The 25,531-nt window shown below is 48.9% G+C and overlaps 1 long non-coding RNA gene across 1 annotated transcript in view; it reads right to left on the reverse strand.

Moving 5' to 3' along the window:
- The window catches only part of LOC138919311 (uncharacterized), a 150,984-nt gene that overhangs the window by 123,101 nt on the left and 2,352 nt on the right, over window positions 1–25,531 (reverse strand). The window contains exons 4-6 of the long non-coding RNA XR_011429420.1: window positions 12,786–13,341; window positions 6,921–7,476; window positions 1,056–1,611 (exon numbers count right to left, since the gene is read on the reverse strand). This is a non-coding gene — a long non-coding RNA (uncharacterized lncRNA). The remainder of the gene's footprint in view (window positions 1–1,055; window positions 1,612–6,920; window positions 7,477–12,785; window positions 13,342–25,531) is intronic.

Here is a 25,531-nt window from a genome sequence, read left to right on the forward strand (position 1 = left end):
ATGCCCCCATCATCCCTTGCTACAGGAACCCCAGTGGGGGGATTTTCAAGGTAATGGCTCCTTTTCTTTCTCCTTTTCTCTCCTGGGGACCATACGCCAGGCACCTATTACTGTCAGGCAGAATAGGGAAGATGTTCAAGGGATGCCCCCATCATCCCTTGCTACAGGAACTCCATTGGGGGGCATCTTCTACAGTCTGTGGTTAGTACACCTAGCTATGCTGCTTTTGCCCTGGGGTCTTCCAGCCTTGTGGCTGGCGGCTGGGTGCCTTCTACTGGTGCTGTGCAGAGGCTTTCCCTAAGGCTTCTGTGAGCCTGTAGGGCTTCCCCCTAGGCTACTAAGCTGGGTCTCTGGAACTCTCTCCAGCCCCAGTCCTCTCCGAGATCTCCGGCAATCCCTAGCCTCACCGGGTGGGCAACGGCAGCTGGGGGTCGCCCCGCCCTCTGGGCTTCTCTCCGGGCCTCTGCCGGGAGCTCTGAATGCTCAGCGTGGCCCCTCTGCTACCGGCAGACAGAGAGTTTTGTCTGCTGCCTGGCGGAGCTCCGGCGCTTCCCCTCCGGGTCGCCGATCCGGCCTTTGAAAGTTCCCCCGCCCCGGTCCTCTCCGAGATCTCCGGCAATCCCTAGTCCCCCGGGGCGGGCAACGGCAGCTGGGGGTCGCCCCGCCCTCTGGGCTTCTCTCCGGGCCTCTGCCGGGAGCCCTGAGTGCTCAGCGTGGCCCCTCTGCTACCGGCAGACTGAGAGTTTTGTCTGCTGCCTGGCGGAGCTCCGGCGCTTCCCCACCGGGTCGCCGGACCCGCCTTTGAAAGTTCCCCCGCCCCGGTCCTCTCCGAGATCTCCGGCAATCCCTAGTCCCACGGGGCGGGCAACGGCAGCTGGGAGACCTCCGTGCCCTCCGTGTCTCTCTCTGGGACCCTCCGGGCGCCCCGAGCACCAGGCCGGGTCTCCCCGCCAATGGCGGGGAGAGACTCTCCCCGCGGGCTCAGGTGTGCAACTCCAAAGTTTCCCTCTGCGTTTAGGAGTAATTGCAGGGGGTTTAAGTAGGGTTCTGGTCACCTGTTTCCACCGTCGCTCCTCTGTTGTGTTCTCGCTCCTGCCCTAGATGTGTGTGGATCCTCTGGGGGCGTCCGTTGGAAGAAAGCCGCTTGCGGGTACTAGGCTGCCCGTCGGGGTCGGAGAGTTTTCACCTATTTCCACATCCTCCCGGAGGAAAGTCCGTCCGCCTTCCGATGTATAGTCGCGTGGGTGTCTCAGACGTCCTGAGATGCTGTCTGGATATCCTTTGTCAAGCGATAAGTGTCCAAATAATTGTAGACTCGAAGGGCGAGAGACAAAGAGGACTACTCACGGCGCCATCTTGGAATTCCTCAAGTATAATCTCTTAAAGAAGAGTCTGGTTAAGAACTATTCCTGAATATCAAGTTATGATACTAAATTTACCTTTTTTGGTTGGTGTGCTGGTATTCGTGAAAGAAAAATAGGCTTATCATGTCTATAAACACCCACTATAAGTGGTCATCGCTGAGGTTTCTCAATTTTTTCAGTCGCTTTTCCTCTAGGTATTTCTGGAACATTTGTCTTCGTTGATCACTTAGAAGAGACTTTGCTGATCCTAAGCAGGGGGGAAAATAGCATATAAAACATTCAAATAAAAAGTTATCCAAATGTCTAAAATACCATTGTCTAACTTCAACAGCTGCTAAGCAATACTTTCAGTAACTTCGTATTGATTCCTTAGCACGCTAACCACACAAGTCATTTCAACCCCTGTTTTAAAATTTCTCTCCCTTTTGCCTTCTCTTGTTCACAAATTAACTGCTTGCCATCCACTAGGCATGCATTACTTCACTTTTAAATTAATTAACTTCTATGATCACCCACCTCCAAGCTGACCTCCAACAATTCTCACCTCCTGGTAGTCACGCCCTTGTGTTGTCCCCTCCACACAGAATAGGGCTGAGCTGTGTCACCAAGAAAAGTGTGGGAATGATGGAGTGTGGCTTCCAAGACTGTATCATTAAAGACAGTGCAGCTTGGCCCTGCTCTCTCTCAGATCACTTGCGCTGGGGAAGTCAGTGGCCATGTGGAACCTTAAGGAGACTCAAGCAGCCCTATGGAGACGCCACATGACGAAGAACTAAGGCCTCCTGCCAAAAGCCAGCATCGACTTGCCAGTCATGTGAGTGAGTCATCTTGGAAGCAGCTCCTCTGCTGGGAGCCGTGGCTACATCATTTGATTGGCTGTTTGACAGGGACCAGCCGATTAACGCTGAGGGGTGCAGGGCCGCCCCTTGGTGAAGAATAACCGGCCAGCCCCTCACATAGTTCTGAAACCTGTGCTGCTTCTAATTGCCCTTCATTCCTTTTCCTTTCTTAACCTCCAGTTTTCACTCCTTTGGGTGGCTGCTTGGGAGGCACTATCTCCTGGGAAAATTAGATAGCATAAGAGAATGTGACCACCTGCAGGTAACTTTCAAGATATTTTTCAGTTAATTATTGGAGGAGCACACAGTCCCATTTGAGACAATCAGAAAGGAATCCTGCCCAGATAAGATGTCGAATCAGGTTTATGGCCTCCATCTGGTTAATGTTTCCTTCTCCCTCCAGTTCTTTGTCTAAATATATATGCATGGTCCTTCTAAGTTTGCTGGTTAATTGGATGATCAAGAAGTATCTATATATTATTCTTGACCTTCTGCTTTCTGTTAAAATGCTATAGAGGTTTTCTCCTAAAAGCAATAAATAATAAATAATTGATGAGTAGAAGGGCCGAGGGGTGCAGGGATGCCCCTCGGTGAAGAATGGCCGGCCGACACCCCTGATATTTTCTGAATTATATGCATGCTTTCTAGCAAGGTTATGTCTGTACTTATTTCTCTTTTTTATTCTTGAAGCTACATAGTTTAGCTTAGCTTTTCAGCCCTTTACTTTACTAACAAAGTGATACTTTCTCTGGCAGTGTGCTTAAGGGACTGTTAGCTCCACAATCTAAAAGACAAAGGAATGCTTTCACCCCCTAAAGGGCGCAGAAATGTAAAGATGTTTAACTGCCCGCTGAGAATGCAGATAGCCCTGTGGATAAGACACCCTGGAGTCGCCTTTTGTTCCCATTAACCGTCTACACTAATAGCGTAAATGATTGAGGGAGGCAGGGATGGCTCCACCAGGATGCAACCAGACGGACTGCTGTCCTGTCCGGAGGCCTGGACCTTCTCTCTTGGATTTAACTTTACCATGAATCACAACAGACGCCTAGGTACCTATCTCCTTTAGCTTAGAGAAAACAAACACCAGTTAATTGCGGAGAAGACTACCATTAACCTTATGCTCTATAGAATAGAATGCTAATAAATATTCTTGTGCTCGTTTTTTATTTCCTTATCTCTCTGAGAATATTTGTAGAACTATTTCTGTACTAATCCTGAAAAATATATAAACGACACTTGTGCACAGTAAAGTCGGACTTGCTAACACCAACCCAAGTCTCACGTCCCCTTTATTTCCCCCTCACTCATCGTGCCGACGCCGTCCACCCCTCAGGAACCTGGACTCCGCCGGGGCGGGACCCCGGCACTCCTCCAGCCTCAGTCAAGCTTCAGAGGCACCCCTGGATGACACCTTGACTGCAACCTGTCAGATTCCTTACCTCCCACCTATGATTCTCAACTCAGGTTTCTACTATGTACTCTCATGTTTATTTAAACTTGTTTGAAAAATGTGAGTGGCTACTGATGTGGATTAAGGCTGCCCCAGCTAGAGAAGCCCAAGGTGACCTGGCCTACATGCCAAACTATACGACCCAGTGGACTTTTTTTATGGTATGAATTAGGACCGCCCCAGGGAGAGAAGCCTGGGGCATCCTCACCTGCATGCCGATCTATATGGCCAGATTCGTATCTAAAGTTATATGACCGCACAATAACCAGACCCCATCTGCACTGAAATCATCTAATGACTTTTTACATCATCTTTTCTTTTTTTTTCCAGTAAAAATAAGTCACGTACCCATGCCTTATAAAATTAGCCCTAACCCTCAACTCAGGGCAGCAGCAGGAGCTCTGACTGCCCGTGGGTCCTGTCCCCACGCACCAGCTCTGCCTGCCCATGGGTCCTGTCCCCATGCCAGCGGGGGCAGCAGCAGCGGCAGCAGCAGGAGCTCTGACTGCCCGTGGGTCCTGTCCCCACGCACCAGCTCTGCCTGCCCATGGGTCCTGTCCCCATGCCAGCGGGGGCAGCAGCAGCGGCAGCAGCAGGAGCTCTGACTGCCTGTGGGTCTTGTCCCCACACACTAGCTCTGCCTGCCCATGGGACCTGTCCCCATGCCAGCGGGGGCAGCAGCAGGAGCTCTGACTGCCCGTGGGTCTTGTCCCCACACACCAGCTCTGCCTGCCCATGGGTCCTGTCCCCATGCTATTCCTCACTATTCTCTAAATAAAAGAGCACTACTGCCAGATCTTGAGAGTCTAAGAAATCTTTCTTTCGACTCCTCGGCTCACCGATCCCGCATCATTTCTGGTGGCCCGTACGGGGACTTGCTTTATCGGCTTGTGAGCTCGAGTTCTGGTAAGTGCCCTTTTCTTCCTTATGCCTTTCTCTTTTTCAAGGATGGATCTAGATTCACTGCTCCATCGGGAACTTTCTTGGATGGCTGTATGAATCCACGTTTGCTGCCCATGGCTACTCTATGGGGCAAATTGTGGCATTCAGCTTGAAGAGATTCAGTACCTTAAGCCTCAGGGTGATGGAGAATGAATTAATCCATTCCTTCCTGACTCTATCTCTAATAGACAAATTTTACGTGGGCGCGGGTCGGCCACTTAAGTCATTAGGACAGCCGCAAATCTCCAAGACTCCCGTGGAAGGTTTCTTTTCCTAAGGCTGGATTGGGATCCCTCCCTCTGGCACCTGACCACGCTCTGAACTGCGAGGAAAGTCCCACTCGGGACTCCAGTTCAAGGGAAGTACCAAACTCTAACCTTTGGTGGAGTATGGGAACCCCTTCTTGGGAGAATGGCTCCAGGATGCAATTGGGTAGAATGTCCCCCAGACTGGCGGAAAATTCCTCACTGTCTTTCTCTTTCTCACTGTCTTTGTCCTTTTCTCTCCTGGGACCATACGCCAGGCACCTATTCCTGCCAGGCAGAATAGGGAAGATGTTCAAGGGATGCCCCCATCATCCCTTGCTACAGGAACCCCAATGGGGGGATTTTCAAGGTAATGGCTCCCTTTCTCTGGGACCATTCACCAGGCACCTATTCCTGCCAGGCAGAATAGGGAAGATGTTCAAGGGATGCCCCGATCATCCCTTGCTACAGGAACCCCAGTGGGGGGATTTTCAAGGTAATGGCTCCCTTTCTCTGGGACCATACGCCAGGCACCTATTCCTGCCAGGCAGAATAGGGAAGATGTTCAAGGGATGCCCCCATCATCCCTTGCTACAGGAACCCCAGTGGGGGGATTTTCAAGGTAATGGCTCCTTTTCTTTCTCCTTTTCTCTCCTGGGGACCATACGCCAGGCACCTATTACTGTCAGGCAGAATAGGGAAGATGTTCAAGGGATGCCCCCATCATCCCTTGCTACAGGAACTCCATTGGGGGGCATCTTCTACAGTCTGTGGTTAGTACACCTAGCTATGCTGCTTTTGCCCTGGGGTCTTCCAGCCTTGTGGCTGGCGGCTGGGTGCCTTCTACTGGTGCTGTGCAGAGGCTTTCCCTAAGGCTTCTGTGAGCCTGTAGGGCTTCCCCCTAGGCTACTAAGCTGGGTCTCTGGAACTCTCTCCAGCCCCAGTCCTCTCCGAGATCTCCGGCAATCCCTAGCCTCACCGGGTGGGCAACGGCAGCTGGGGGTCGCCCCGCCCTCTGGGCTTCTCTCCGGGCCTCTGCCGGGAGCTCTGAATGCTCAGCGTGGCCCCTCTGCTACCGGCAGACAGAGATTTTTGTCTGCTGCCTGGCGGAGCTCCGGCGCTTCCCCTCCGGGTCGCCGGACCCGCCTTTGAAAGTTCCCCCACCCCGGTCCTCTCCGAGATCTCCGGCAATCCCTAGTCCCACGGGGCGGGCAACGGCAGCTGGGGGTCGCCCCGCGCTCTGGGCTTCTCTCCGGGCCTCTGCCGGGAGCCCTGAGTGCTCAGCGTGGCCCCTCTGCTACCGGCAGACAGAGAGTTTTGTCTGCTGCCTGGGGGAGCTCCGGCACTTCCCCTCCGGGTCGCCGATCCGGCCTTTGAAAGTTCCCCCGCCCCGGTCCTCTCCGAGATCTCCGGCAATCCCTAGTCCCACGGGGCGGGCAACGGCAGCTGGGGGTCGCCCCGCGCTCTGGGCTTCTGTCCGGGCCTCTGCCGGGAGCCCTGAGTGCTCAGCGTGGCCCCTCTGCTACCGGCAGACAGAGAGTTTTGTCTGCTGCCTGGCGGAGCTCCGGCGCTTCCCCTCCGGGTCGCCGATCCGGCCTTTGAAAGTTCCCCCGCCCCGGTCCTCTCCGAGATCTCCGGCAATCCCTAGTCCCCCGGGGCGGGCAACGGCAGCTGGGGGTCGCCCCGCCCTCTGGGCTTCTCTCCGGGCCTCTGCCGGGAGCCCTGAGTGCTCAGCGTGGCCCCTCTGCTACCGGCAGACTGAGAGTTTTGTCTGCTGCCTGGCGGAGCTCCGGCGCTTCCCCACCGGGTCGCCGGACCCGCCTTTGAAAGTTCCCCCGCCCCGGTCCTCTCCGAGATCTCCGGCAATCCCTAGTCCCACGGGGCGGGCAACGGCAGCTGGGAGACCTCCGTGCCCTCCGTGTCTCTCTCTGGGACCCTCCGGGCGCCCCGAGCACCAGGCCGGGTCTCCCCGCCAATGGCGGGGAGAGACTCTCCCCGCGGGCTCAGGTGTGCAACTCCAAAGTTTCCCTCTGCGTTTAGGAGTAATTGCGGGGGGTTTAAGTAGGGTTCTGGTCACCTGTTTCCACCGTCGCTCCTCTGTTGTGTTCTCGCTCCTGCCCTAGATGTGTGTGGATCCTCTGGGGGCGTCCGTTGGAAGAAAGCCGCTTGCGGGTACTAGGCTGCCCGTCGGGGTCGGAGAGTTTTCACCTATTTCCACATCCTCCCGGAGGAAAGTCCGTCCGCCTTCCGATGTATAGTCGCGTGGGTGTCTCAGACGTCCTGAGATGCTGTCTGGATATCCTTTGTCAAGCGATAAGTGTCCAAATAATTGTAGACTCGAAGGGCGAGAGACAAAGAGGACTACTCACGGCGCCATCTTGGAATTCCTCAAGTATAATCTCTTAAAGAAGAGTCTGGTTAAGAACTATTCCTGAATATCAAGTTATGATACTAAATTTACCTTTTTTGGTTGGTGTGCTGGTATTCGTGAAAGAAAAATAGGCTTATCATGTCTATAAACACCCACTATAAGTGGTCATCGCTGAGGTTTCTCAATTTTTTCAGTCGCTTTTCCTCTAGGTATTTCTGGAACATTTGTCTTCGTTGATCACTTAGAAGAGACTTTGCTGATCCTAAGCAGGGGGGAAAATAGCATATAAAACATTCAAATAAAAAGTTATCCAAATGTCTAAAATACCATTGTCTAACTTCAACAGCTGCTAAGCAATACTTTCAGTAACTTCGTATTGATTCCTTAGCACGCTAACCACACAAGTCATTTCAACCCCTGTTTTAAAATTTCTCTCCCTTTTGCCTTCTCTTGTTCACAAATTAACTGCTTGCCATCCACTAGGCATGCATTACTTCACTTTTAAATTAATTAACTTCTATGATCACCCACCTCCAAGCTGACCTCCAACAATTCTCACCTCCTGGTAGTCACGCCCTTGTGTTGTCCCCTCCACACAGAATAGGGCTGAGCTGTGTCACCAAGAAAAGTGTGGGAATGATGGAGTGTGGCTTCCAAGACTGTATCATTAAAGACAGTGCAGCTTGGCCCTGCTCTCTCTCAGATCACTTGCGCTGGGGAAGTCAGTGGCCATGTGGAACCTTAAGGAGACTCAAGCAGCCCTATGGAGACGCCACATGACGAAGAACTAAGGCCTCCTGCCAAAAGCCAGCATCGACTTGCCAGTCATGTGAGTGAGTCATCTTGGAAGCAGCTCCTCTGCTGGGAGCCGTGGCTACATCATTTGATTGGCTGTTTGACAGGGACCAGCCGATTAACGCTGAGGGGTGCAGGGCCGCCCCTTGGTGAAGAATAACCGGCCAGCCCCTCACATAGTTCTGAAACCTGTGCTGCTTCTAATTGCCCTTCATTCCTTTTCCTTTCTTAACCTCCAGTTTTCACTCCTTTGGGTGGCTGCTTGGGAGGCACTATCTCCTGGGAAAATTAGATAGCATAAGAGAATGTGACCACCTGCAGGTAACTTTCAAGATATTTTTCAGTTAATTATTGGAGGAGCACACAGTCCCATTTGAGACAATCAGAAAGGAATCCTGCCCAGATAAGATGTCGAATCAGGTTTATGGCCTCCATCTGGTTAATGTTTCCTTCTCCCTCCAGTTCTTTGTCTAAATATATATGCATGGTCCTTCTAAGTTTGCTGGTTAATTGGATGATCAAGAAGTATCTATATATTATTCTTGACCTTCTGCTTTCTGTTAAAATGCTATAGAGGTTTTCTCCTAAAAGCAATAAATAATAAATAATTGATGAGTAGAAGGGCCGAGGGGTGCAGGGATGCCCCTCGGTGAAGAATGGCCGGCCGACACCCCTGATATTTTCTGAATTATATGCATGCTTTCTAGCAAGGTTATGTCTGTACTTATTTCTCTTTTTTATTCTTGAAGCTACATAGTTTAGCTTAGCTTTTCAGCCCTTTACTTTACTAACAAAGTGATACTTTCTCTGGCAGTGTGCTTAAGGGACTGTTAGCTCCACAATCTAAAAGACAAAGGAATGCTTTCACCCCCTAAAGGGCGCAGAAATGTAAAGATGTTTAACTGCCCGCTGAGAATGCAGATAGCCCTGTGGATAAGACACCCTGGAGTCGCCTTTTGTTCCCATTAACCGTCTACACTAATAGCGTAAATGATTGAGGGAGGCAGGGATGGCTCCACCAGGATGCAACCAGACGGACTGCTGTCCTGTCCGGAGGCCTGGACCTTCTCTCTTGGATTTAACTTTACCATGAATCACAACAGACGCCTAGGTACCTATCTCCTTTAGCTTAGAGAAAACAAACACCAGTTAATTGCGGAGAAGACTACCATTAACCTTATGCTCTATAGAATAGAATGCTAATAAATATTCTTGTGCTCGTTTTTTATTTCCTTATCTCTCTGAGAATATTTGTAGAACTATTTCTGTACTAATCCTGAAAAATATATAAACGACACTTGTGCACAGTAAAGTCGGACTTGCTAACACCAACCCAAGTCTCACGTCCCCTTTATTTCCCCCTCACTCATCGTGCCGACGCCGTCCACCCCTCAGGAACCTGGACTCCGCCGGGGCGGGACCCCGGCACTCCTCCAGCCTCAGTCAAGCTTCAGAGGCACCCCTGGATGACACCTTGACTGCAACCTGTCAGATTCCTTACCTCCCACCTATGATTCTCAACTCAGGTTTCTACTATGTACTCTCATGTTTATTTAAACTTGTTTGAAAAATGTGAGTGGCTACTGATGTGGATTAAGGCTGCCCCAGCTAGAGAAGCCCAAGGTGACCTGGCCTACATGCCAAACTATACGACCCAGTGGACTTTTTTTATGGTATGAATTAGGACCGCCCCAGGGAGAGAAGCCTGGGGCATCCTCACCTGCATGCCGATCTATATGGCCAGATTCGTATCTAAAGTTATATGACCGCACAATAACCAGACCCCATCTGCACTGAAATCATCTAATGACTTTTTACATCATCTTTTCTTTTTTTTTCCAGTAAAAATAAGTCACGTACCCATGCCTTATAAAATTAGCCCTAACCCTCAACTCAGGGCAGCAGCAGGAGCTCTGACTGCCCGTGGGTCCTGTCCCCACGCACCAGCTCTGCCTGCCCATGGGTCCTGTCCCCATGCCAGCGGGGGCAGCAGCAGCGGCAGCAGCAGGAGCTCTGACTGCCCGTGGGTCCTGTCCCCACGCACCAGCTCTGCCTGCCCATGGGTCCTGTCCCCATGCCAGCGGGGGCAGCAGCAGCGGCAGCAGCAGGAGCTCTGACTGCCTGTGGGTCTTGTCCCCACACACTAGCTCTGCCTGCCCATGGGACCTGTCCCCATGCCAGCGGGGGCAGCAGCAGGAGCTCTGACTGCCCGTGGGTCTTGTCCCCACACACCAGCTCTGCCTGCCCATGGGTCCTGTCCCCATGCTATTCCTCACTATTCTCTAAATAAAAGAGCACTACTGCCAGATCTTGAGAGTCTAAGAAATCTTTCTTTCGACTCCTCGGCTCACCGATCCCGCATCATTTCTGGTGGCCCGTACGGGGACTTGCTTTATCGGCTTGTGAGCTCGAGTTCTGGTAAGTGCCCTTTTCTTCCTTATGCCTTTCTCTTTTTCAAGGATGGATCTAGATTCACTGCTCCATCGGGAACTTTCTTGGATGGCTGTATGAATCCACGTTTGCTGCCCATGGCTACTCTATGGGGCAAATTGTGGCATTCAGCTTGAAGAGATTCAGTACCTTAAGCCTCAGGGTGATGGAGAATGAATTAATCCATTCCTTCCTGACTCTATCTCTAATAGACAAATTTTACGTGGGCGCGGGTCGGCCACTTAAGTCATTAGGACGGCCGCAAATCTCCAAGACTCCCGTGGAAGGTTTCTTTTCCTAAGGCTGGATTGGGATCCCTCCCTCTGGCACCTGACCACGCTCTGAACTGCGAGGAAAGTCCCACTCGGGACTCCAGTTCAAGGGAAGTACCAAACTCTAACCTTTGGTGGAGTATGGGAACCCCTTCTTGGGAGAATGGCTCCAGGATGCAATTGGGTAGAATGTCCCCCAGACTGGCGGAAAATTCCTCACTGTCTTTCTCTTTCTCACTGTCTTTGTCCTTTTCTCTCCTGGGACCATACGCCAGGCACCTATTCCTGCCAGGCAGAATAGGGAAGATGTTCAAGGGATGCCCCCATCATCCCTTGCTACAGGAACCCCAATGGGGGGATTTTCAAGGTAATGGCTCCCTTTCTCTGGGACCATTCACCAGGCACCTATTCCTGCCAGGCAGAATAGGGAAGATGTTCAAGGGATGCCCCGATCATCCCTTGCTACAGGAACCCCAGTGGGGGGATTTTCAAGGTAATGGCTCCCTTTCTCTGGGACCATACGCCAGGCACCTATTCCTGCCAGGCAGAATAGGGAAGATGTTCAAGGGATGCCCCCATCATCCCTTGCTACAGGAACCCCAGTGGGGGGATTTTCAAGGTAATGGCTCCTTTTCTTTCTCCTTTTCTCTCCTGGGGACCATACGCCAGGCACCTATTACTGTCAGGCAGAATAGGGAAGATGTTCAAGGGATGCCCCCATCATCCCTTGCTACAGGAACTCCATTGGGGGGCATCTTCTACAGTCTGTGGTTAGTACACCTAGCTATGCTGCTTTTGCCCTGGGGTCTTCCAGCCTTGTGGCTGGCGGCTGGGTGCCTTCTACTGGTGCTGTGCAGAGGCTTTCCCTAAGGCTTCTGTGAGCCTGTAGGGCTTCCCCCTAGGCTACTAAGCTGGGTCTCTGGAACTCTCTCCAGCCCCAGTCCTCTCCGAGATCTCCGGCAATCCCTAGCCTCACCGGGTGGGCAACGGCAGCTGGGGGTCGCCCCGCCCTCTGGGCTTCTCTCCGGGCCTCTGCCGGGAGCTCTGAATGCTCAGCGTGGCCCCTCTGCTACCGGCAGACAGAGATTTTTGTCTGCTGCCTGGCGGAGCTCCGGCGCTTCCCCTCCGGGTCGCCGGACCCGCCTTTGAAAGTTCCCCCACCCCGGTCCTCTCCGAGATCTCCGGCAATCCCTAGTCCCACGGGGCGGGCAACGGCAGCTGGGGGTCGCCCCGCGCTCTGGGCTTCTCTCCGGGCCTCTGCCGGGAGCCCTGAGTGCTCAGCGTGGCCCCTCTGCTACCGGCAGACAGAGAGTTTTGTCTGCTGCCTGGGGGAGCTCCGGCACTTCCCCTCCGGGTCGCCGATCCGGCCTTTGAAAGTTCCCCCGCCCCGGTCCTCTCCGAGATCTCCGGCAATCCCTAGTCCCACGGGGCGGGCAACGGCAGCTGGGGGTCGCCCCGCGCTCTGGGCTTCTGTCCGGGCCTCTGCCGGGAGCCCTGAGTGCTCAGCGTGGCCCCTCTGCTACCGGCAGACAGAGAGTTTTGTCTGCTGCCTGGCGGAGCTCCGGCGCTTCCCCTCCGGGTCGCCGATCCGGCCTTTGAAAGTTCCCCCGCCCCGGTCCTCTCCGAGATCTCCGGCAATCCCTAGTCCCCCGGGGCGGGCAACGGCAGCTGGGGGTCGCCCCGCCCTCTGGGCTTCTCTCCGGGCCTCTGCCGGGAGCCCTGAGTGCTCAGCGTGGCCCCTCTGCTACCGGCAGACTGAGAGTTTTGTCTGCTGCCTGGCGGAGCTCCGGCGCTTCCCCACCGGGTCGCCGGACCCGCCTTTGAAAGTTCCCCCGCCCCGGTCCTCTCCGAGATCTCCGGCAATCCCTAGTCCCACGGGGCGGGCAACGGCAGCTGGGAGACCTCCGTGCCCTCCGTGTCTCTCTCTGGGACCCTCCGGGCGCCCCGAGCACCAGGCCGGGTCTCCCCGCCAATGGCGGGGAGAGACTCTCCCCGCGGGCTCAGGTGTGCAACTCCAAAGTTTCCCTCTGCGTTTAGGAGTAATTGCGGGGGGTTTAAGTAGGGTTCTGGTCACCTGTTTCCACCGTCGCTCCTCTGTTGTGTTCTCGCTCCTGCCCTAGATGTGTGTGGATCCTCTGGGGGCGTCCGTTGGAAGAAAGCCGCTTGCGGGTACTAGGCTGCCCGTCGGGGTCGGAGAGTTTTCACCTATTTCCACATCCTCCCGGAGGAAAGTCCGTCCGCCTTCCGATGTATAGTCGCGTGGGTGTCTCAGACGTCCTGAGATGCTGTCTGGATATCCTTTGTCAAGCGATAAGTGTCCAAATAATTGTAGACTCGAAGGGCGAGAGACAAAGAGGACTACTCACGGCGCCATCTTGGAATTCCTCAAGTATAATCTCTTAAAGAAGAGTCTGGTTAAGAACTATTCCTGAATATCAAGTTATGATACTAAATTTACCTTTTTTGGTTGGTGTGCTGGTATTCGTGAAAGAAAAATAGGCTTATCATGTCTATAAACACCCACTATAAGTGGTCATCGCTGAGGTTTCTCAATTTTTTCAGTCGCTTTTCCTCTAGGTATTTCTGGAACATTTGTCTTCGTTGATCACTTAGAAGAGACTTTGCTGATCCTAAGCAGGGGGGAAAATAGCATATAAAACATTCAAATAAAAAGTTATCCAAATGTCTAAAATACCATTGTCTAACTTCAACAGCTGCTAAGCAATACTTTCAGTAACTTCGTATTGATTCCTTAGCACGCTAACCACACAAGTCATTTCAACCCCTGTTTTAAAATTTCTCTCCCTTTTGCCTTCTCTTGTTCACAAATTAACTGCTTGCCATCCACTAGGCATGCATTACTTCACTTTTAAATTAATTAACTTCTATGATCACCCACCTCCAAGCTGACCTCCAACAATTCTCACCTCCTGGTAGTCACGCCCTTGTGTTGTCCCCTCCACACAGAATAGGGCTGAGCTGTGTCACCAAGAAAAGTGTGGGAATGATGGAGTGTGGCTTCCAAGACTGTATCATTAAAGACAGTGCAGCTTGGCCCTGCTCTCTCTCAGATCACTTGCGCTGGGGAAGTCAGTGGCCATGTGGAACCTTAAGGAGACTCAAGCAGCCCTATGGAGACGCCACATGACGAAGAACTAAGGCCTCCTGCCAAAAGCCAGCATCGACTTGCCAGTCATGTGAGTGAGTCATCTTGGAAGCAGCTCCTCTGCTGGGAGCCGTGGCTACATCATTTGATTGGCTGTTTGACAGGGACCAGCCGATTAACGCTGAGGGGTGCAGGGCCGCCCCTTGGTGAAGAATAACCGGCCAGCCCCTCACATAGTTCTGAAACCTGTGCTGCTTCTAATTGCCCTTCATTCCTTTTCCTTTCTTAACCTCCAGTTTTCACTCCTTTGGGTGGCTGCTTGGGAGGCACTATCTCCTGGGAAAATTAGATAGCATAAGAGAATGTGACCACCTGCAGGTAACTTTCAAGATATTTTTCAGTTAATTATTGGAGGAGCACACAGTCCCATTTGAGACAATCAGAAAGGAATCCTGCCCAGATAAGATGTCGAATCAGGTTTATGGCCTCCATCTGGTTAATGTTTCCTTCTCCCTCCAGTTCTTTGTCTAAATATATATGCATGGTCCTTCTAAGTTTGCTGGTTAATTGGATGATCAAGAAGTATCTATATATTATTCTTGACCTTCTGCTTTCTGTTAAAATGCTATAGAGGTTTTCTCCTAAAAGCAATAAATAATAAATAATTGATGAGTAGAAGGGCCGAGGGGTGCAGGGATGCCCCTCGGTGAAGAATGGCCGGCCGACACCCCTGATATTTTCTGAATTATATGCATGCTTTCTAGCAAGGTTATGTCTGTACTTATTTCTCTTTTTTATTCTTGAAGCTACATAGTTTAGCTTAGCTTTTCAGCCCTTTACTTTACTAACAAAGTGATACTTTCTCTGGCAGTGTGCTTAAGGGACTGTTAGCTCCACAATCTAAAAGACAAAGGAATGCTTTCACCCCCTAAAGGGCGCAGAAATGTAAAGATGTTTAACTGCCCGCTGAGAATGCAGATAGCCCTGTGGATAAGACACCCTGGAGTCGCCTTTTGTTCCCATTAACCGTCTACACTAATAGCGTAAATGATTGAGGGAGGCAGGGATGGCTCCACCAGGATGCAACCAGACGGACTGCTGTCCTGTCCGGAGGCCTGGACCTTCTCTCTTGGATTTAACTTTACCATGAATCACAACAGACGCCTAGGTACCTATCTCCTTTAGCTTAGAGAAAACAAACACCAGTTAATTGCGGAGAAGACTACCATTAACCTTATGCTCTATAGAATAGAATGCTAATAAATATTCTTGTGCTCGTTTTTTATTTCCTTATCTCTCTGAGAATATTTGTAGAACTATTTCTGTACTAATCCTGAAAAATATATAAACGACACTTGTGCACAGTAAAGTCGGACTTGCTAACACCAACCCAAGTCTCACGTCCCCTTTATTTCCCCCTCACTCATCGTGCCGACGCCGTCCACCCCTCAGGAACCTGGACTCCGCCGGGGCGGGACCCCGGCACTCCTCCAGCCTCAGTCAAGCTTCAGAGGCACCCCTGGATGACACCTTGACTGCAACCTGTCAGATTCCTTACCTCCCACCTATGATTCTCAACTCAGGTTTCTACTATGTACTCTCATGTTTATTTAAACTTGTTTGAAAAATGTGAGTGGCTACTGATGTGGATTAAGGCTGCCCCAGCTAGAGAAGCCCAAGGTGACCTGGCCTACATGCCAAACTATACGACCCAGTGGACTTTTTTTATGGTATGAATTAGGACCGCCCCAGGGAGAGAAGCCTGGGGCATCCTCACCTGCATGCCGATCTATATGGCCAGATTCGTATCTAAAGTTATATGACCGCACAATAACCAGACCCCATCTGCACTGAAATCATTTAATGACTTTTTACATCATCTTTTCTTTTTTTTTCCAGTAAAAATAAGTCACGTACCCATGCCTTATAAAATTAGCCCTAACCCTCAACTCAGGGCAGCAGCAGGAGCTCTGACTGCCCGTGGGTCCTGTCCCCACGCACCAGCTCTGCCTGCCCATGGGTCCTGTCCCCATGCCAGCGGGGGCAGCAGCAGCGGCAGCAGCAGGAGCTCTGACTGCCCGTGGGTCCTGTCCCCACGCACCAGCTCTGCCTGCCCATGGGTCCTGTCCCCATGCCAGCGGGGGCAGCAGCAGCGGCAGCAGCAGGAGCTCTGACTGCCTGTGGGTCTTGTCCCCACACACTAGCTCTGCCTGCCCATGGGACCTGTCCCCATGCCAGCGGGGGCAGCAGCAGGAGCTCTGACTGCCCGTGGGTCTTGTCCCCACACACCAGCTCTGCCTGCCCATGGGTCCTGTCCCCATGCTATTCCTCACTATTCTCTAAATAAAAGAGCACTACTGCCAGATCTTGAGAGTCTAAGAAATCTTTCTTTCGACTCCTCGGCTCACCGATCCCGCATCATTTCTGGTGGCCCGTACGGGGACTTGCTTTATCGGCTTGTGAGCTCGAGTTCTGGTAAGTGCCCTTTTCTTCCTTATGCCTTTCTCTTTTTCAAGGATGGATCTAGATTCACTGCTCCATCGGGAACTTTCTTGGATGGCTGTATGAATCCACGTTTGCTGCCCATGGCTACTCTATGGGGCAAATTGTGGCATTCAGCTTGAAGAGATTCAGTACCTTAAGCCTCAGGGTGATGGAGAATGAATTAATCCATTCCTTCCTGACTCTATCTCTAATAGACAAATTTTACGTGGGCGCGGGTCGGCCACTTAAGTCATTAGGACGGCCGCAAATCTCCAAGACTCCCGTGGAAGGTTTCTTTTCCTAAGGCTGGATTGGGATCCCTCCCTCTGGCACCTGACCACGCTCTGAACTGCGAGGAAAGTCCCACTCGGGACTCCAGTTCAAGGGAAGTACCAAACTCTAACCTTTGGTGGAGTATGGGAACCCCTTCTTGGGAGAATGGCTCCAGGATGCAATTGGGTAGAATGTCCCCCAGACTGGCGGAAAATTCCTCACTGTCTTTCTCTTTCTCACTGTCTTTGTCCTTTTCTCTCCTGGGACCATACGCCAGGCACCTATTCCTGCCAGGCAGAATAGGGAAGATGTTCAAGGGATGCCCCGATCATCCCTTGCTACAGGAACCCCATTGGGGGGATTTTCAAGGTAATGGCTCCCTTTCTCTGGGACCATACGCCAGGCACCTATTCCTGCCAGGCAGAATAGGGAAGATGTTCAAGGGATGCCCCCATCATCCCTTGCTACAGGAACTCCATTGGGGGGATTTTCAAGGTAATGGCTCCCTTTCTCTGGGACCATACGCCAGGCACCTATTCCTGCCAGGCAGAATAGGGAAGATGTTCAAGGGATGCCCCCATCATCCCTTGCTACAGGAACCCCAATGGGGGGATTTTCAAGGTAATGGCTCCTTTTCTTTCTCCTTTTCTCTCCTGGGGACCATACGCCAGGCACCTATTACTGTCAGGCAGAATAGGGAAGATGTTCAAGGGATGCCCCCATCATCCCTTGCTACAGGAACCCCAATGGGGGGATTTTCAAGGTAATGGCTCCTTTTCTTTATCCTTTTCTCTCCTGGGGACCATACGCCAGGCACCTATTACTGTCAGGCAGAATAGGGAAGATGTTCAAGGGATGCCCCCATCATCCCTTGCTACAGGAACTCCATTGGGGGGATTTTCAAGGTAATGGCTCCCTTTCTCTGGGACCATACGCCAGGCACCTATTACTGTCAGGCAGAATAGGGAAGATGTTCAAGGGATGCCCCCATCATCTCTTGCTACAGGAACCCCATTGGGGGGATTTTCATGGTAATGGCCCCTTTTCTTTCTCCTTTTCTCTCGGGAACCATTCACCAGGCCTATGCTGTCAGGCAGAATAGGCACCAGGCAACTGTTACTGCCAGGCATAACAGGGAAGGTATACAAGGGATGCAATGCCGGGGGACGCCCCCATCACCCCTTGCTATAGGAACCCCACAGTAGGAACAACGGGTAGGACGCTACCCTAGGTTCAGGGGGGATTTTTCATGGTAATGGACCCGTTTCTTTTGTCTCTCTTGGAGTTACAATGGCAATTTTCATCTCCTTTTGAGCCTTGTGACTGGGAAACAAAGAAATCTTTAAAGAGTAAAAGGCTCCACCCCTGGGAGCCCCAACTTTGGGTTTCTGGGCCTGATCACCCCAGCAACCCTAAGTGGGGGTGCCCTCTCTTGACAGTCGACTCATTGAGTATTTTAGTCACCTGCTGAGTCGGTTATGAGGGTAGGAGACCTGTGATTTATTCTGTGAACTGTCGTGCTAGCGTAGTGTGCCCCAGTACAGGAACTGTTGTGTGACTCTTATCTTGATAACCCTCTGGAAGAGGCCATGAGGGTGAGGTCTGATCTCTTCTTTTCCTTTCTTTGTCTGTTTTGCTCATCATCTCTTCTGTTGTCACTAAGTCAAGGTTAAGTTCAGGCTAGACCTGAGCAGAACCTTGACCTTCTGTAAAATTGGAAAAATAAGCCTTTTGCCAGGGATTTAACTCTCAAACCTGGCTCTGGGAGCCCCAGCCTCCAGCCTGTTCCAGGCCTTTGCCTCCTGCTTCCCTACCTCAACTTTGCTGGCTCAGAGACAAAGTGCCCAGGCTGAGCGGGACTTGACTAAATCTTATAGCTATGTCAACACCCGCAATCGGCCTCTGCACACCCGCAATCGGCCTCTGCACCCTTTCTCCAGCTGCTGTCAGTCAGACACTGGCTTTACCGCCACGGGGAAGGCTCCTAAGCATCCCCAGAGACCCACCCTGGGGATGCGTTCTAACTCCATCTGGGAGAAAATTTGAGGGGTTTCTCTGTGCCTTTGTGATGCAGTTGGACAGGTAGATCAACCTGGAATGTAATTTGAGTTACAATCCAGTTTCTGGGAAATCAAGAGCAACTGTCCTTAGAAAATCCTTGCAAGACTGGAAATACAGCTCTAGAGGCAGTTCAGATTCCACCTAGTTCCTTTATCACAGAAAGGATTATCATCTCCCCTCTCCAGGAACTACTATCTAGCCCATCACTAATTTCTAAGACTGAATGGGGGAAAAAAAAAAAAAAGAAAGAAAGAAAGAAAGAGGAGGGGAGAGGCAAAACGGCCATAAGCGTGCCCTTGCCCAAAAAATCTAGCATCTTGAGTATCTTCTCCACAAATATTGGTAAAAAACAACAGCTGTGCAGTCTCTGTGTACGTGTGTCTATGTGTACGTTATATGTGTGATATTTTACCTCCGGATGGTGTTACCAAAATTAAGAGCTCTGTTTAATTGGCTTCAAGTAAGCGCTTACATAAATTCTAAATGTAGTAGAAATTAATCCAATGTCTTTCAAGTTAACTTGATGTGAATTAACTTTTGGTAAATGAAAGCTTGTTTAAGTTTGTTGGTTTGATTGAAAATAGTCTTCTTGTCAGAGTTGTCAGTATTCGCATATGATGCAGGCATGCAGCCTGGGTTTACTAGTCAAATAAGTTCACATTGTCTGTTAAATTCGTCAGCAAAATAATAGCTTTAAATGATGACCAGTTTTGTCTAATGTCTCATGAAGTTTTTGTGGGTACAATAACTGTTTTATGGTCTGCATACTTGAAAAAAAAAAAAAACAGCTTCCAAATTGTTTTGATAACAATCTTGAGTTTTGCCAAGTTAAGTTAAATGATAAAAATCTGAGCATCTGGGTCATTTTTGGATTGGATAGCACACAAGCATTACAGCTAAACTTATCTAAGTTATCTACTTTTGGCTTCTTATTGCAGAGAGGCTAAAAGTCTTTGGGTCTGTTATTGTAAAGCAGCGTGTTTCTAGAAATTATGAAGTGTTTAGAATGCTGGTATAAAAGACAATTCGTAATTGCTTACCTTTTTAGTGTTTACTATGGTCTGTTAAGGGTTAAAAGTTCTTATTAACCTATATAATTAAAGCTACTGGAAATTAATAAGGAAAACTCTGTATTCAAGGAAGGTTAAAATGTATGTTTTCAGTAAAGAGGGTATAAAGAATGGAAGTATTTTTGTTTGATGGGTTAAGAAAGATAAGTTTGTCCTAAAGTACTAGAAAGGAAAAAAGACAGACTTTGGGACAAGTTCTGAAGGCAAAAAGAAAGTTGTAGAAGGTTTGTGAAGGAGAAATTCTGAAAGGAGTTTTATGCCTGGTCAAGTAGACTAAAATTAGAGTAAATCCAATTAAGTGAATGAGTTTTAATGTTAAAAATAAGCTGGTACAGAAATTAAAATTTGGTTTCCTCTCAAAGCATAATTTTCTTGAACTTTTGGCCTGCTCTAATAGAGTTAGAACAACATAGACAGAAAATCTATGTTTTGTTAAAATAATTTCCTATATTCAGAAAGAAAGAGGTCTCTTCTAAAATTTTTTGACGATGTTGTTTGCTCTTGACTGTCTCTGTTGTCACTTTGAATGGATGCCTGAGCATTGTTTAACAGTGATCATTGTTTCCTATTTGAACAAGCATTTTAAAAACTTTTGATATTTTGGACAAGCTTCTCCCTCAAAAAAAATATTCAAATCCTGAATGAAGGCTTTCTTTTGACCTGGTAGATGGAAGAAGAATTTCTCTGAGGATTTTCAGAGGGCCCCTGAGACTTCTCAAAGAAATTTGCTCTCTTCCTTATAAGGAGGAAAAATACTAAATTAATTAGGTTTATTTGGTTTATTAAATTACATGGGAAGCATTGTCAAATAAGCGATGATAAACTTTCTTATGTGGTATTACGTGGGTGAATATTATTAATATACATGTCTTAACATTATATAGCATTCCTAAAATTCTAATCTGTTCTGATTATCAGTCATAATTCCAGTTATTATCTTAAAGTGTTATATGTCACAGAAATAGCCAAGTTTCTTTGTCAATTGCCCTTTTGAGTCCTTTGTCCATTTGCAGATAGTTGTTTTACTGTGATGCTTTTTGCTTTTGCAAATGTTTCGTCTTCAGAGAAATTCCTGGAAAGGATTATGACAAAGGTTCTAAACTATAGGTTTCTGATAAACTTTCAGATTGTAAAACTGAACCGGGTAAGAAATTACAGAATTCTAACAGAAACTAAGCTCATAGACCTGCTAACAGAAGATTAAGCTCAAGAACTGATTATACAGGACTGTGTGAACTGATGAGGATGATTATAATTTTTTATGACTTCTGTTTGAAATATTGCTGAGTTTTGATGTTTTGTTTTGTTTTCTCATGTTTAAGGAAATCTTTCTTTCTTTTCTCTTATGCTAACTATGACTTACAGCAATTTAGTGAAATACGTTTATGAGCAAAACTGAAACATTTATCTTTTTCTCCCTATCTGATCCCTCCAGAATTAAGAAACTCTGTGAGTGAGCATGGTTATTTCGTGGCAATATAGTTATTTGCATAAGTTCAATAAGAACCTATTCTCCTTATAACAGGATACATTGGTTATATTACCAAGGCTTTGACTGGAATGTCATATTTGAAATATACAGGCTCAGATATGACAACACAGCTTTTCAGGAACAAAGATTGGACATTCTGGAATACAGCCACTTGGAAACATGGGCCTGGTACCTTGTTTACAGAGATTCTGGCAATCTTACCCGGTAAGTAAGGAAGCTTGCTTATCTGGCGGGTGCAAGGAACCTCAGAATATTTTGGGGGACCTTGAGAAGAGAGGAGTCCACCCAAACCTGTAGGTACTGCAGGCAAAATCTGATGGCAAGTCCTTGGCTTGGCTTTTCTGGCCCCGAGAGGCCTTTACGGTTCAATCTGAGATTCCTCATAAAAATTCCAGCAAAGCAGATTTAAAAAGCCTGTATAATCAATTGGTATTCTTGCTGCACTTATGTAAATAATTGGCAGACCAGTTAATCTTAATTTGGCTATCTTTTATAAAAATGAGGGTGATTTTAGAGAGAAAAAATTATGTTTCAGTAGAAGGTATAGTACACATTCATGGATATTAGATTCTAGCTCTTCTCTTCCGCAAGATTCATCTGTTACTAATCATAATGTTTTCTTGTGGCCATCCATCTCTGATACCTGGGAGTTCCCTGGCCACAATAAAACCTTTTCCTTCAATACTACTGCCCAAATACTAACTAGATTTGCCTTGTCACAGGTGGATCATAAACGACAAGTTCCAAAGGTAAAGTCCCCAATTTATTGATACACACAGGATGGACTATATCAAATTTGGGACGAATATATTTGGCTCACTCCTACTAGTGGTCAACTCAGTCAAAAGGCCACTATATGTTGGGAACAAACCAATCACACCTGTGATACGTGGCCTAATAGCACCCGACCTATGGGACAGATTCCCCGTCATATGTGTTCTCATATCATAAGCTTAAAAAATACTGATTGGTTTGGGACTGACTGGGATAGACGACCAAGCACACGTTGGTTAGCCCCTAATGGCACTCAGTGGCTATGTGGCTCCAACTTATGGCCTTGGCTGCCACCTGGATGGATTGGACGATGCACTCTAGGCTTTGTCTGGATGCAAGGTAGAACTACATTTACTATATCTCCTCCTGCTAACCTACCCAACCTGCAACAGCGCTGGACCTGCTCTGTCTTCCACTGGTATGACCACGTTGCCTCAATTTTCCTTCCCCAGTTAGGAATCGAAAGTGTCATCTGGCCCATGGAAGCTCTAAACAAATTTACTATGAAAGCATAAAAATGATACACAACATAGCCTTTTGCTGCTTGATTTAGAAGTGTCCCAAATGCGTAAGGCAGTCCTCCAAAACTGAATGGCACTGGATGTCTTGACAGCAGCACAGGGAGGCACCTGTGCCATTATAAAAACTGAATGTTGTGTCTATATTCCTGACTACCATCAAAATATCACCGGCTTCCTATCTGATATGAGCCACCAAATTAAGTCCATGTCTGACCCTCCCCTATCTCTAAATGACTGGTTGAACGCCTGGACCAGTTTCTAGACTACTACCAAAATCTTATTCATTGGGTTAATCATATTGCTAGTATTTCCTATTATAATTTGTTGTCTGTTTCATTGTTTGTCTTCTGCATGCCAACAAAGTTTCACCTCCTAGACCACCTCTTGTCAAATGATTCTCTCGTCTCCAGAGGATGTGTACACCTTGTCAGGCTTGGACTTCACGGGTGCAGCCTTCCGGTCCACTGAACTTCCTACCTATACCTATGGCCCCATTTAGGGACAGCTCTACGACCTTGTACAGCCGGAAGTAGTTACAGAAGACTGACCGTCGTCCATATCCCCAAAAGATTTTGGGGCCAAATGGGTTCAGGGGGGGTTTATGATGTGGATTAAGGCTGCCCCAGCTAGAGAAGCCCAAGGTGACCTGGCCTACATGCCAAACTATACGACCCAGTGGACTTTTTTTATGGTATGAATTAGGACCGCCCCAGGGAGAGAAGCCTGGGGCATCCTCACCTGCATGCCGATCTATATGGCCAGATTCGTATCTAAAGTTATATGACCGCACAATAACCAGACCCCATCTGCACTGAAATCATCTAATGACTTTTTACATCATCTTTTCTTTTTTTTTCCAGTAAAAATAAGTCACGTACCCATGCCTTATAAAATTAGCCCTAACCCTCAACTCAGGGCAGCAGCAGGAGCTCTGACTGCCCGTGGGTCCTGTCCCCACGCACCAGCTCTGCCTGCCCATGGGTCCTGTCCCCATGCCAGCGGGGGCAGCAGCAGCGGCAGCAGCAGGAGCTCTGACTGCCCGTGGGTCCTGTCCCCATGCACCAGCTCTGCCTGCCCATGGGTCCTGTCCCCATGCCAGCGGGGACAGTAGCAGCGGCAGCAGCAGGAGCTCTGACTGCCCGTGGGTCCTGTCCCCACGCACCAGCTCTGCCTGCCCATGGGTCCTGTCCCCATGCCAGCGGGGGCAGCAGCAGCAGCAGCAGCAGGAGCTCTGACTGCCTGTGGGTCTTGTCCCCACACACTAGCTCTGCCTGTCCATGGGACCTGTCCCCATGCCAGCGGGGGCAGCAGCAGGAGCTCTGACTGCCCGTGGGTCTTGTCCCCACACACCAGCTCTGCCTGCCCATGGGTCCTGTCCCCATGCCAGCGGGGGCAGCAGCAGCAGCAGCAGCAGAAGCTCTGCCTGCCCATGGGTCCTGTCCCCATGCTATTCCACACTATTCTCTAAATAAAAGAGCACTACTGCCAGATCTTGAGAGTCTAAGAAATCTTTCTTTCGACTCCTCGGCTCACCGATCCCGCATCAGCTACCATGTACCAGACATTTTTAGGAAGTAAGAATAAGAGAATTTCTGCCCCTGAAGGGCTCACAGTATCGTGGGTGAGATGAGCACAGTTTCAATTTGGTTTAGCATGGAATGAAGACTACAAGAATGCACAATCGAGAATCAGTATAAACCTGTCTGGGGAGGTCAGGAAAGGCTTGCCAGAAGAGAGAATACCCGAGAAGGTTTCTGAAGAATGAGAGTGCGTTTGCCCACTGGGTGAGGGTTTAAAATAATCCAGGGAGATGACTGCACAACTCAGTAAATTTACTAAACAAAAGGCATTTACTTAAATGGGTGAATTTTATGGTATGCAAATTCTACCTCAATAAAGTTGTTTAAAAGAAATAATCCAGGCAGAGAACAGAAGATGCGAAAGCTCAGATGATGAAGTGGTTAATCATCAATGAAACCCCTATATCCTCAACTTCCCTGAAGTTCCTGTTCCCTTCATCTCTTGATCTAACCGTAACCTGGCTCTCCCCTGAAGACAACGCTCCCCTAGTTGTCCTCTCAAGTGGTTGACTGTTTTCTTCTCCCACAAAGGTCATATCACTGGGCCTGAAGCGGGCCGGGGTGGGGGGTGGTCCCTCATTGCTGTTTCTCAATTATTTCTTCCTCTTCACTAAAACAGCCCAGCTTTATATTTCATGTCATCAGACCATACTAGACAGTACCCTGACTTGCCATCTATAGATGGCAAGTTCTTCTCTCAGTATTTTACAACTTAGTAAATGGCCACTCCATTTTTTTAGTTGCTCAGGCCAAAAACTCTTAGAACGATGCTGACTTTTCTTTATCAACCTACATCCACTCCATTAGGAAATCCTATTGGTTCAAACTTCAAAATATAACCAGAATGAAACCACCCAGGGTTGCCGTTCCCACTGTGGTCAACCATGAGCTAAATTATTGCAGTTGTCTCCTAGCTGGTCTCCTGGAGGACATGCTGGTCACCCTACCATCAATAAGTGATGCTTTAAAACATAAATCAGATTATAAACACACTAATCCAATAATGGCTTCTCATGTCACTCAGAGTAAAGCTCATCTCCCTGTAAAGAAGGCCCTTGGGCTGCATATTTCACTGGTCCTGGAAAATGACAAAATTGAAGCAGTGAACATTTAAACAACTTGAGACCTGATTTAGCTACAAAACTTCTATTTTAATGTCCCTTATCAATTAATCTCGTCAACACTTATCTTATTCAAACTCCAGAAGTCAGAACTTTATTATCCATATTGTCCTACAGGAATCCTAAAGCGTTACAACACTCCACAAGTGAATGGAACTTTCACAGCCTTTACCTTAAATAGGAAGTATTTAGTCATAGAAAATATCAAGTTATTTAGAATGGTATTTCAAAACTCCATTCTTCTGGTAAGTTTTTTGTTTTTTTTTTTTTTGATGTGGAAGATTGTCCCTGAGGTAACATCTGTTGCCAAATCTTCCTCTATTTTGTTTGCTGGATGC

The sequence above is a fragment of the Equus caballus genome, chromosome 20 (genome assembly GCF_041296265.1).
Source record: "Equus caballus isolate H_3958 breed thoroughbred chromosome 20, TB-T2T, whole genome shotgun sequence".
Taxonomy (NCBI): Eukaryota; Metazoa; Chordata; class Mammalia; order Perissodactyla; family Equidae; genus Equus; species Equus caballus.